General features: G+C 44.5%; 1 pseudogene across 1 annotated transcript; it reads right to left on the reverse strand.

Annotated features, from left to right (window-relative positions):
- Positions 1-354: 354 nt before the first annotated feature.
- LOC110743835 lies at positions 355-2,500 on the reverse strand (annotated as a pseudogene). Its single transcript, XR_002523524.2, has 2 exons — positions 2,299-2,500; positions 355-2,260 (listed from the first exon to the last, which is right to left on the reverse strand). The product of XR_002523524.2 is annotated as a voltage-dependent anion-selective channel protein 3 pseudogene (transcript).
- Positions 2,501-11,520: the final 9,020 nt, after the last annotated feature.

Genomic DNA, 11,520 nt, shown 5'->3' on the forward strand with positions numbered 1-11,520 from the left:
AGTCATCAGGTCCCAACCTGGGGACCCGTTCACCATCAGCTTTGGGGAAGAAACTTCCCGGTCACTTTATCCTGCCTGCTGTCTCACAATTACCGGGGGGACTCTGGCAGCCAGGGCTTTGTGGGAACCACCGGCACTTCATGCGCAATGAGGCTGGAAGGCCCAGGCCTCTGAATGTGAGCAGACATTTCAGGGATGTTGGGAAGTTTAAAGGCTGCAGCCTCCCCACTGGTCTCCGCCAGGCTGAGCAGTCAGAATGTGGCATGTCTAAAGGAGGGAATCGTAGAGATGTTATCAGGAGAGTCAAGAAGATCTTGCATAAGAGCAATTGGAAAACAAACAAAAAACAAATCTTGAGAATATAAAATACATTATTTCAAAATTAAGACATTAATTAGAGGCAGTGAAAAACAGAGAAGACACTCCCGCAAAACAAGGGTCAGCACACTTTCTGCAAAGGACCAGCTGGTAAATAGTTTTGGCTTTTTCGAAGCCATTTGGTCTTGTCACAACTGTGGCAGGTCAGTTCTCCCTGACAATCACACAGACGGGCCTGCATGACAGTCGACAGACAGGCCTGCACAGCACCCCAGTTACACAAATTTCCACAGTGCCTTAACACTGAGCAAATAGTTAAACCTAGGGAAATCAGTGCTCAGACATCAAAGCAAGAAAGAAAATATATGATCAATAGAAGCCTTGCACGGACCTCTCCCTAACCTGGAGCAAGTCAAAATAATAGAGTCTAACATTCCCAGTGCCAGGACCTGCCTCGGGTCGACATAATCTGAGACAAGTCAAGGTAACAGAGGCAACTGTTCCAATAGATTCATTGGAGAGTCTAGGGCAGCTCTCCGGACCAAGCTGTAAAGAATAGAAGATAGAAATAATCACTCTGGTACTACAGGAGACAGGCCTGGAAGGCACTGGGGCCCGCACAGCTTAATCAGACTTGGCAAGCATTTTTTTTTTTTAATGTTCCAAATGTGATCGGTTTATTTTATTTTACTCTGATGCAAAATCAAAGATTCCACAATAGCACAGAGACCAATATATTACAAAGTCATGAAAAAAATGGTGTGAACATACAGGACACAAGGTACAAACTGGAGAGTCAGATCGTCTCCTCTGACACGACACTACACTGTCGCCGAGGAACACATTTAATAACACTGCGGAACTGAACCGAAACGTGGCACAAACATGACAGCTTCCAGGCATGCCTTCCAGCGCCTCCCCTCAGGAGGGACTCGTAACCCCTAGACTTCAGTGTTGGGAGGATTACAATTTTTTTGGAAGAATAAAAAGTTCACACTTTTGAAATTTCACAGAAGAATTGTAAGGCCAAAACATGGTGGGTTCATTTCTCTTCACTTCCAGGGACAAATCTGATGCTTTCCTCAAACCACATTACACTTCCAGTTCAAATCCTAAGCCAACCTTGCGACCTCCTGCATTGAAGTTCTTTCCATTGATTAAAGCTGATAAAGGGTCAACTTGACTCCGGGTCGAAGGGTCTGAGTAGAACCCAGTCCAATCAGGCTGGCATTATTTGCTTTAGCAGAAAGAGAAGTTCTACAGTCCAGCTTGTACTTAGCAGCAATGCCAAAACGGGTGTTGTTACTTCCAGCCGTCCAAGCAAGGTTTATTGGCATTTCAATCTCATTAACCTTCTGGTAGACAGAACCTCCAAATTCAGTGCCATCCTTCACATGTATGTGCAGCTGGAAGTCTGCAGCCTCGTAACCCGGGGCAAAATTATTCTGTGACAATTTGGATTTGGCTGTGTCAAAACTCATCTGACAGCCGACAAGCCACCCTTCAAAGACCAACACAGCCCAGCCATAGACGGTTGATCCAGAAAAATCTATATCAACGTCACTGCCAACACTAAAACAATCCCATTTATAGGAGGCCTTCAATTTCTCACTCTTCTTTCCTGTGTTCGGTACCAATATGGTATCAAGACTCAGTTTCAACCCTTCAGCCAACTTATTCTCCAGAGATTTCTGTCCCAAGAGTATTGTCTGTGTTCCGTTTTGGGTGAAGGTAAGTCCATAGTTACAGACCTTACATTCGGTTTCTAGGTTGCCTGATGCTTTCCCTGTATCAGTGTAAGCGTGACCAGAAGTAGAAAATTCCACTCCACTACAAGACTTGGTTTTCAGGTCTATCTTCACCATGCCAAAGCCATATCCTTTGTTGAAGACATCCTTAGCAGCCTTTCCCAGGTCACAGTAAGTTGGTGTGTTACACATATCTTAGAAAAATCTGTCAGGCTCTTATGAAATCAAAGACCTCCACCCCCGAGGGCCTGTCTCCCGCAAGCATTTTTTTGCCTCTGACTTTCTAGTTGAAACAAAATTAGTTACCAATAGACTTAGGCAAATGCTGTACTGCACATAGGCACATAACCCCAACTTATATAAGAAGAAAATTGTAACACTTCGAGTTGGTCTGGTGGAATTATCTCTGGCCTTCTCCCTGTATCCGGTTACAGCAATAAATTCCCTTCCTTTTTTTTTTTTTTTTTTGAGACGGAGTCTCATTCTGTCACCCAGGCTGGAGTGCAGTGACGTGATCTCGGCTCACTGCAAGCTCTGCCTCCAGGGTTTACGCCATTCTCCTGCCTCAACCTCCCAAGTAGCTGGGACTACAGGTGCCCGCCACCATGCCAGGCTTTTTTTTTTTTTTTTTTGTATTTTTAGTAAAGATGGGGTTTCACCGTGTTAGCCAGGATGGTCTCGATCTCCTGACCTCGTGATCCGCCCGCCTCGGCCTCCCAAAGTGCTGGGATTACAGGCGTGAGCCACCGCGCCCGGCCAATTCCCTTCTTTACTAGTTTGTCTGCTTCTCATTATTAGGCCTCGAGAAAATGCAGCCAGACCCGGCTTAGTTCCAGGAACACAACTACTTCCCTCGGCCTTTGACTTGAAGACAGCCATAGACCATATGTGAGTGGATGTCACTGTGTTCCAAGAGAACTTTAGTTACAAAAGCAGGTAAAACCATTTCTATTTTCAGATGACATTATCTTACATATAGAAATTCCTAAAGAACCCACTCAAAAACTATCAGAACTAATAAACAAGTTCTGCAAGGTCCAAGCATATAAGATCATCATATAAACATCAATTATAGTTTGACAGACTTGCTATGAAGAATCTGAAAATGAAGAGAACAATTCTATTTACGTGACATCAAAAGAATAAAATACTTATGAATGAATTTAACAAAAAAAGTGTGAGACTTGTATACTGAAAACTATGAAATGTCTCTGAAAGAAATTAAAGAAAACCTATAAATGGAAAGATATCCATTTACGGGTTGAAAGAGCTAATATTATTAAAATGGTAAGAGATCCCAAATTGACCTACAGATTCGATGCAGTCCCTGTCAAAATCCCAGCTGCTCCCCTTTTATTTTGTGCAGAAATTAGAAAGCTGATCCTAAAATTCATTTGGAAATTCTAGGGACCATAGACTAGCCAGAACGTCTTGAAAAAGAATAAGGACAGATATATACATTGATGGAATAAAAGAGAGAGTCCAGGCAGGGCATGGTGGCTCACACCTGTAATCCCAGCACTTTGGGAGGCCGAAGCAGGTAGATCACCTGAGGTCAGGAGTTGAAGACCAGCCTGGCCAACATGGTGAAACCCCATCTCTATTGAAAATACAAAAAATTAGCCGGTTGTGGTGGCGCATGCCCAGCTATTCGGGAGACTGAGGCGAGACAATCGCTTGAAGCCAGGAGGCTGAGGTTGCAGTGAGTCAAGATCATGCCACTGCACTCCAGCCTGGGCCACAGAGCAAGACTCCATCTCAAAGAAAAAATAAAATAGAATAGAGAGTTGAGAAATAAACCCTTAACTTTACAGTGAATTGATTATCAATGGGGGTGCCAAGTTAAAGAACAGCCTTTAATAAATGGTGTTGAAACAACTAGATACCCACATACAAAAGACGAAAGTTGAAACCTTATTTCCCTCATTCATAAAAATAATCTCAAAATGGATCATAGACCTGCATATAAGAGCTAAAACTATAAAACTCTTAGAAGAAAACATACATGCAATCTTCATAACCTTGAGTTAGGCGGAGGCTTTTTAGATATAACACCAAAAGCAGAAGTGACCAAAGAAAAAATAAATAAATTGGACCTCATTAGTATTAAACACTTTTGCTGCAAATGATACCATCTAGAAAGTGAAAAGACAACCCACAGAATGAGAGAAAATATTTGCAAATATCATATATCTGATAAGATCTGATTTTGACTTTACTGTTGCTATAAAGGAATACCTGAGGCTGGATAATTTATAAAGAAAAGAGGTTTATGTGGCTCATGACTCTGCTGGCTGGAAGACTGGGCATCTGGTGAGAGCCTCAGACTGCTTGCATTCATGGCGGAAGGTGAAAGGAGCTCACGTGTGCAAAGATCACAGGGCAAGAGAGGGAGCAAGAGAGAGAGGGGAGGGGCCAGGCTCTTTTTAACAACCGGCTCTCTCTGGAACTGATAGAGCAGGAACCAGCTCAGTCCTCCTCCCCCCGCCCCGGGAAGGCATTAATGTATTCATGGAGATTCCCCTACCCACCACCCGAATACCTCCCACTGAGCCCACCTCCAACACTAGGAATAAAATTGCAACATGAAGTTGCAAATTTTATAAAAGACAAGAGCCCAGTTAAAAAGTCAGCAAAAGCCGTGGCTCACGCCTGTAATCCCAGCAGTTTGGGAGGCCGAGGCGGGCGGATCACTTGAGGTTAGGAGTTCAAGACCAGTCTGGCCAACATGGTGAAACCCGTCTCTACTAAAAATACAAAAATTAATCAGGCGTGGTGGTGCGGACTTGTAGTCCCAGCTACTCAGGAGGCTGAGGTGAGAGAATCTGTTGAACCTGGGAGGTGGAGGTTGCAGTGAGCTGATACTGCACCACTGCACTCCAGCCTGGGTGACAGAATGAGACTCTGTCTCAAAAAAAAAGAAAAAAGAAAAAAAAGTGAGCAAAGGGTCTAAATAGATATTTCCCCATAGAAGATATAATATGAATGGCCAACAAGTACCTAGAAAGAAGCTGAACATCATCAGATATTAGGAAAGTGCAAATCAAAATTACATTGAGATACAACTTCACACCCACTAGGATGGCTATAATTTTTTTAAAAAGGAAAATAACAAGTGATGTTATAGAGAAATTGGAACCCTCATACATTCTGGTAAAATTGTAAGGTGGTTCAGCCACACAGAAAAACAGATTGGCAGTTCTTCAAAAGGTTCAACATAGAGTAACAGTATGACCTAGCAAGTCCACACAAAAGCTTGCACACAAATACTCACAGAAGCATTTTTCGTAGTTGTAAAAACATGGAGACAACTCAGATGTCCCTCAACAGATGAATGGATAAACAAAACTGGTATATTCATACGATGGAATACTGTTTGGCAGTAAAAAGGAACGAAGTACCCATACAGGCTGCAATATTAACGAACGTTGAAAACATTGTTAAGTGAAAGAAGACAGTCACAAAAGACCATATATTGTCTCATCCACTTATATAAAATGTCAAGAATAGGCAAATCCAATCCGTCGAGATGGAAAGTGATTCGTGGTTGCTTGGGTCTCGGTTGAAGGGTAGTGGGGGGAATAAGGAGTAATTGCCTCTTATGGACTGAATTTTCTTGCCCCAAATTCATATGTTGAAGCTCCTTTGAGCTACCCCATAGTACTTCAAAATAGATTTCTAGGGAGATTCAGGAGGAGTTTTAGAAAAGAGATATTTAAGTTAAAACGAGGCCGATTAGGGTGCCGTAATCCAAATCTGATGGTTGTCCTTATAGGAAGAGAAGATTCAGACACAGAGAAACAGTAAGACAGAGGAAAGGACCCCGTAGGATGCCACGAGACAACATCTGAAAGGTGGGGAGAGAGGCTTCAGCAGAAACCAACTGTCTGGGCGCAGTGGCTCACGCCTGTAATCCCAGCGCTTTGGGAGGCTGAAGTGGGTGCATGGTTTGAGCTCAGGAGTTCGAGACCAGCCTGGAACATGGCAAAACTGCATCTCCACAAAAAACACAAAAATTAGCTGGGTGTGATAGCACACCCCTATGGTCCCAGCTACCAGTGAGGCTTAGATGGGAGGATTGCTTGAGCCTAGGAGGCAGAGGTGGCAGTGAGCCGAGCCGAGATTGCGCCCCTGCACTCCAGCCTGGGCAACAGAGTGAGATCCTGTCTCAGAAAAAGAGATCAACCCTGCTGACACCTTGACCTTGGACATCTAGCCTCCAGAACTGTGAGCAGATCGATTTCTGTTGTTTAACCACAGTCTGCGGCATTTTGTTACGGCAGCCTGAGCCAACGAATACACTGCCAGGGGGTGTGGGTGGTGAAAATGTTCTAAAATTAGATAGTGGTGATGGTTGCACAACTCTGTGAATGTATTAAAACCATTGAATGGCATACCTTAAGTGGGTGAATTTTATGGCCTGTAAATTATATCTCAATAAAGCTATTAAAAAACAAAAAACAAAAAACAGCTCAGGAGGTATCAGAGAGGATTAGTTTAGAAAGACACACACCTGAATCATTTCTGGTAGAAATGCCTCATTTTGCCCTCCCACATGAATGATATCTTAGCCAGGAGGTGATTTTAGGCTAGCAGTCTCCTTTTCTCAGATCTAGAAACTTCTAGTTTCAAATTGCAGATAAGAAATCTGGTAGTCGGCTGGGCATAGCAGCTCATACCAATCATTCCAACACTTTGGGAGGCTGAGGCAGGGGATTCACATGAGTCCAGGAGTTTGAGAGCAGCCTGGGCAACATGGCTAGATGCTGTCTCTACCAAAAATACAAAAATTAGCTGGGCATGACAGCAGGTGCCTGTAGTCCCAGCTACTTGGGAGGCTAAGGTGGGAGGATTGCTTGAGTCCAGGAGGTCAAAACTGCAGTGGGCCAAGATTGAGCCACTGCACTCCAGCCTCGGCAACAGAGCGAAACCCTGTCTAAGAAGGAAGGAAGGGAGGAAGGGAGGAAGAGGGAAAAGGAAGGGAAGGGAAGGGAAGAGAAGGGAGGGAAGGAAAGGGAAGGAAGAGAAGGAAGGGAGGGAGGGAGAGAGAGAGAGCAAGCAAGCAAGCTGGTAACCAGTCGGAGTCCCTTTTTCACATAGTGTCATATCAGTTTCCTATTGCTGACATAAGTTACCAACAGCCGAGTGACTTCAAACAACACACATTTTATTATCTTACGATTCTAGCGCTCAAAAGTCTGGCATAGGTCTCTCTGGGCTAAAGCCAAGGTGCCAGTGCATTCTTCTGGAGGCTCTGGGTGAGCTTCCTTGCCTCTTCCACCTTCTCTCAGAGGCTGCCCATATTCTTGGGCTCGTGGCCCCTTAGAATGGGGCTATTTTCAAAGCCAGCCATGGGGGTTAAGTCTCTCTCACATGGCAGCACTGACCTTTCATCGGCAATCTCCCTCTGACCTCCTGTGCCTCTGTCTTCCACTGTTAGGGACCCTTGTGATGACACTGGGTCTAGTGGCTGCAGGTGTAATGATCCATGATAATCTCCCTTTTTGAAGGTCATCCGATTAGCAACCTTCATTCTACTTGAAACCTTAATTCCCCTTTGCCATGTAACCTACATATTCACAGGCACTAGCTTTGGGCATATTGGGGTGGATGTAAGGGGAACATTCTGTACATAAGTAATCTAATATTGGCTTCCAGGCAGAACAAACAGATTACTTATGTACAGAATGTTATCCTTGGAGTTCAGAAATTTCACTGAAGTGCAAAAAAAAAAAAAAAAAAAAAAACCCTAGATAACCATAAAAACAATAAAAACATAATAAAACATTAGAAGTATAAAAATACTCTTCTATTATAGATAAGTTTTAGGTTAAAGAAGAAATCGGCCAGGCATGGTGGCTTACGCCTATAATCCCAGCACTTTGGGAGGCTGAGGCAGGATGATCACTTGAGCCCAGGAGTTGGAGACCAGCCTGGGCAACATGGCAAAACCCTGTCTCTACAAAAAATACAAAAATTAACTGAACATGGTGGTGCACACCTGTAGTCTCAGCTACTCAGAAGGCCGAGGTGGGAGGATTCTCTGAGCCTTGGGAGATCGAGGCTGCAGTGAGCTGTGATCACGCCACTGCACTCCAGCCTGGATGACAGAATGAGACCTAGTCTCAATTTGGAAAAAAAAAAAAAAAAAGAAATCAATGTTAAAACCACAAATTAAAAAGAAATTAATGAAAATGAGAAAACTTCAGAGCAACATTTATGGGATATGGTGATAGCATACTGTAAGCACGTTTGTTATTATACAACAAAGAATATATATAAATGGGCCAGGCGTGGTGGCTCACGCCTGTAGTCTCAGCACTTAGGGAGGCCGAGGCAGGTAGATCACTTGATGTCAGGAGTTCAAGACCAGCCTGGCCAAGACGGCGAAACCCCATCTCTACTAAAAATACAAAAATTAGCTAGGCATGGTGACACATGCCTGTAATCCCAGCTACTCAGGAGGCTGAGGCAGGAGAATCGCTAGAGCCCAGGAGGCAGAGATTGTAGTGAGCTGAGATCACGCCATTGCACTCCAGCCTGGGCGATGGTAGTGAAACCCTGTCTCCAAAACAAAACAAAACAAAACAAGACCAGGCGCGGTGGCTCACATCTGAAATATTAGCACTTTGGGAAGCAGAGAAGGGCGGATCACCTGAGGTCAGGAGTTCAAGACCAGCCTGGCCAACATGGTGAACCCCTATCTCTACTAAAAATACAAAAATTAGCCAGGCATGGTGGCAGACGCCTGTAATCCCAGCTACTTGGGAGACTGAGGCAGGAGAATCGCTTGAACCCGGGAGGTGGAGGTTGCAGTGAGCCAAGATTGTGCCACTGTACTCCAACCTGGGTGACAGAGCAAGACTCTGTCTCAAAATAAAATAAAAATAAAAAAGCAAAACAAAGAATATGTATATATAAGTGAATTAAATATTCAACTTAAAACACAACAAAATAGGCTGGGTGCAGTGGCTCATGCCTGTAATCCCAGCACTTTGGGAGGCTGAGGTGGGCGGATCATTTGAGGTCAAGAGTTCAAAACCAGCCTGGCCAACATGGTGACACCCCATCTCTACTAAAAACACAAAAATTAGCCGGGCGTGGTGGTGGCGCCCATAATCCCAGCTATTTGGGAAGCTGAGGCAGGAGTACCGCTTGAGCATGGGAGGCAGAGGTTGCAGTGAGCCGAGATCCTGCCTCTGCACTCCAGCCTGGGAGACAGAACGACACTCCATCTCAAAAAACAAACAAAACAAAACAAAAAACCCAACAAAATAAATAAAAAGAAATTGTGACCGGGCTCGGTGGCTCACGCCTGTAATCCCAGCACTTTGGGAGGGCGAGGCGGGCGGATCATGAGGTCAGGAGATCGAGACCATCCTGGCTAACACAGTGAAACCCCGTCTCTGCTAAAAATACAAAAAATTAGCCAGGCGTGATGGTGGGCGCCTGTAGTCCCAGCTGTTTGGGAGGCTGAGGCAGGAGAATGGCATGAATCCAGGAGGCGGAGCTTGCAGTGAGCTGAGATCGTGTCACTGCACTCAAGCCTGGGCGACAGAGCAAGACTCTGTCTCAAAAAAGAAAAAAAAAAGAAATTGTGAGGAAGAAATTAATAAAGACAAAAGCTGAAAATAGTGAATTAGATAACTGAAATACTGAAAAATAAAATTAAAATATGCTTGTTCAAAAAAAAATTGAAAACTCACAATGTGCAAGAAAGAAAAGAGAAGAAAAAGCACAGAACACAAGGAATGAGAACTGAGACAGACTCACAGGGGCAAACGAGAGGAAGTTAATTTCCAGGGGATGTTACTGCAGTTGCATTTCAATAAATGTCCACCCATTCTACATGCAGTAGGTGATTTTCTTACAAATCAAGTAAGTAGAAATGTTGGTAATAGGGGAACTTAAATTGGACAGAATTTAAAAACCAAACTAGTACCTGGGGGCACCTGGGTGTTTAACCACTGGGGGAAACCAGATACCTCCGGCCGTCCTTGAAGAAATGTGCATTGTAACTGTGAATAAACGAGCAGGCTCCTGTCAAGACAACCATCCCGGAACCATCCCGAGACTGAGCCAGGAGCCTAGCAGGTCGACTCCGCTCTGCCACCGTTCACTGTGGGGATTTGGGCAGGTCCTTCCTCTCCCTGAGCCTCAGTTTTCTCCAGAGGCGGCTCCAAGATGGCAGACTCTGGAGCCCTGTGGGGCAGGTGGAGGTGGCCAGGGCCGGGGGTGTTAGGGAGGAGGAAGGAACAAGCATAGGGTGAGAGTGCTTCTGAGTCACCACCACCTCTGCCTGCTTCTGCCAGAGCAGCCCATTCTCAGCCTTATTACAGAGTGGATTTTCTCGTATGATTTCATCTGAAAAAAGGTTTTGCTGCTAGTATTAGTCAGGGTTCTTCAGAGAAACAGAGCCAATAGGATATATAGTGTGTAGACAAATAGAGATTTATTATGGAGGATTGGCTTATGCAATTATGGAGGCTGAGATGTCTCATGATCAGCCATCTGCAAGCTGGTGGCCCAGGAAAGCTGGTAGTGTGGTTCCAGTTCACACTTGAAGGCCTAAAAACAAGGGGAGCTGGTGGTGGGAATCCCGGTCCAGGTCCACAGGCCTGAGAACCAGGAGCTTCAGTGTTCTGGGGCAGGAGAAGATTGATGTCCTAGTAGATGTCAAACAGAGAGAGAAAGTTTGCTCTTCCTTTACCTTTTTGTTCTGTTCAGGCTCTCAACAAGTTGGATGATGACCCTCTGCTGCCCCCGCTTTGCCCCGCGTTGGTGAGATCAAACTTCTTTCATCCACTGATTCTCTTCTGGAAACACCCTTGCAAACGCCACCAGAAAGAAGGTTTGACCAGCTCTCTGGGCATCCCTTAGCCCAGTCAAATTGACGCATGAAATTAACAATCACACTGTTGAAACAAAGTGTGAAAACCAGGTGATCCCCCAACTTCCACGCTCCTTCCACCTCCACACTGTTCATAACATTCACCTGCCAAAGTTCATTGGTTTTGCTTTGACGACTTTCTAGTTTCTTTGAATGATAAAGATGTTCATAATTTAGCCCCAAAATGGAGATGAATATGTGTGTGACTGTGTGTGTGTGTTTTCCTTCTTTTGCAAAATCACTGCTTAATTTGGAATATAATTTCAACTTGCTTTTCCCAAATGACCTAGAGCTTGGGAAGAGCAGAGGGCTGATGAGCCTGTGAGGTGGGTAGATAGCTTCCTCACACATGCCCGACTTTCTCCTTGGAGAATGATGAGGTTTACAGCCTTTAGGTAAAAATAGCTTTGTGTGGCTTCCGCCAGGAAGACACTTAAAAAGGGAGAGAGGATTAGGTTGCTAAAAAAGAAAAAAATCTACCAAATTGCTACCATAATTTTGGAATTCATTTTTGCAAAACATATCAGGAGACATAAAGATGATCTTGCCTGCTAACTCAGTAAT

The sequence above is a fragment of the Papio anubis genome, chromosome 7, assembly GCF_008728515.1.
Source record: "Papio anubis isolate 15944 chromosome 7, Panubis1.0, whole genome shotgun sequence".
In the NCBI taxonomy this organism is placed as follows: domain Eukaryota; kingdom Metazoa; phylum Chordata; class Mammalia; order Primates; family Cercopithecidae; genus Papio; species Papio anubis.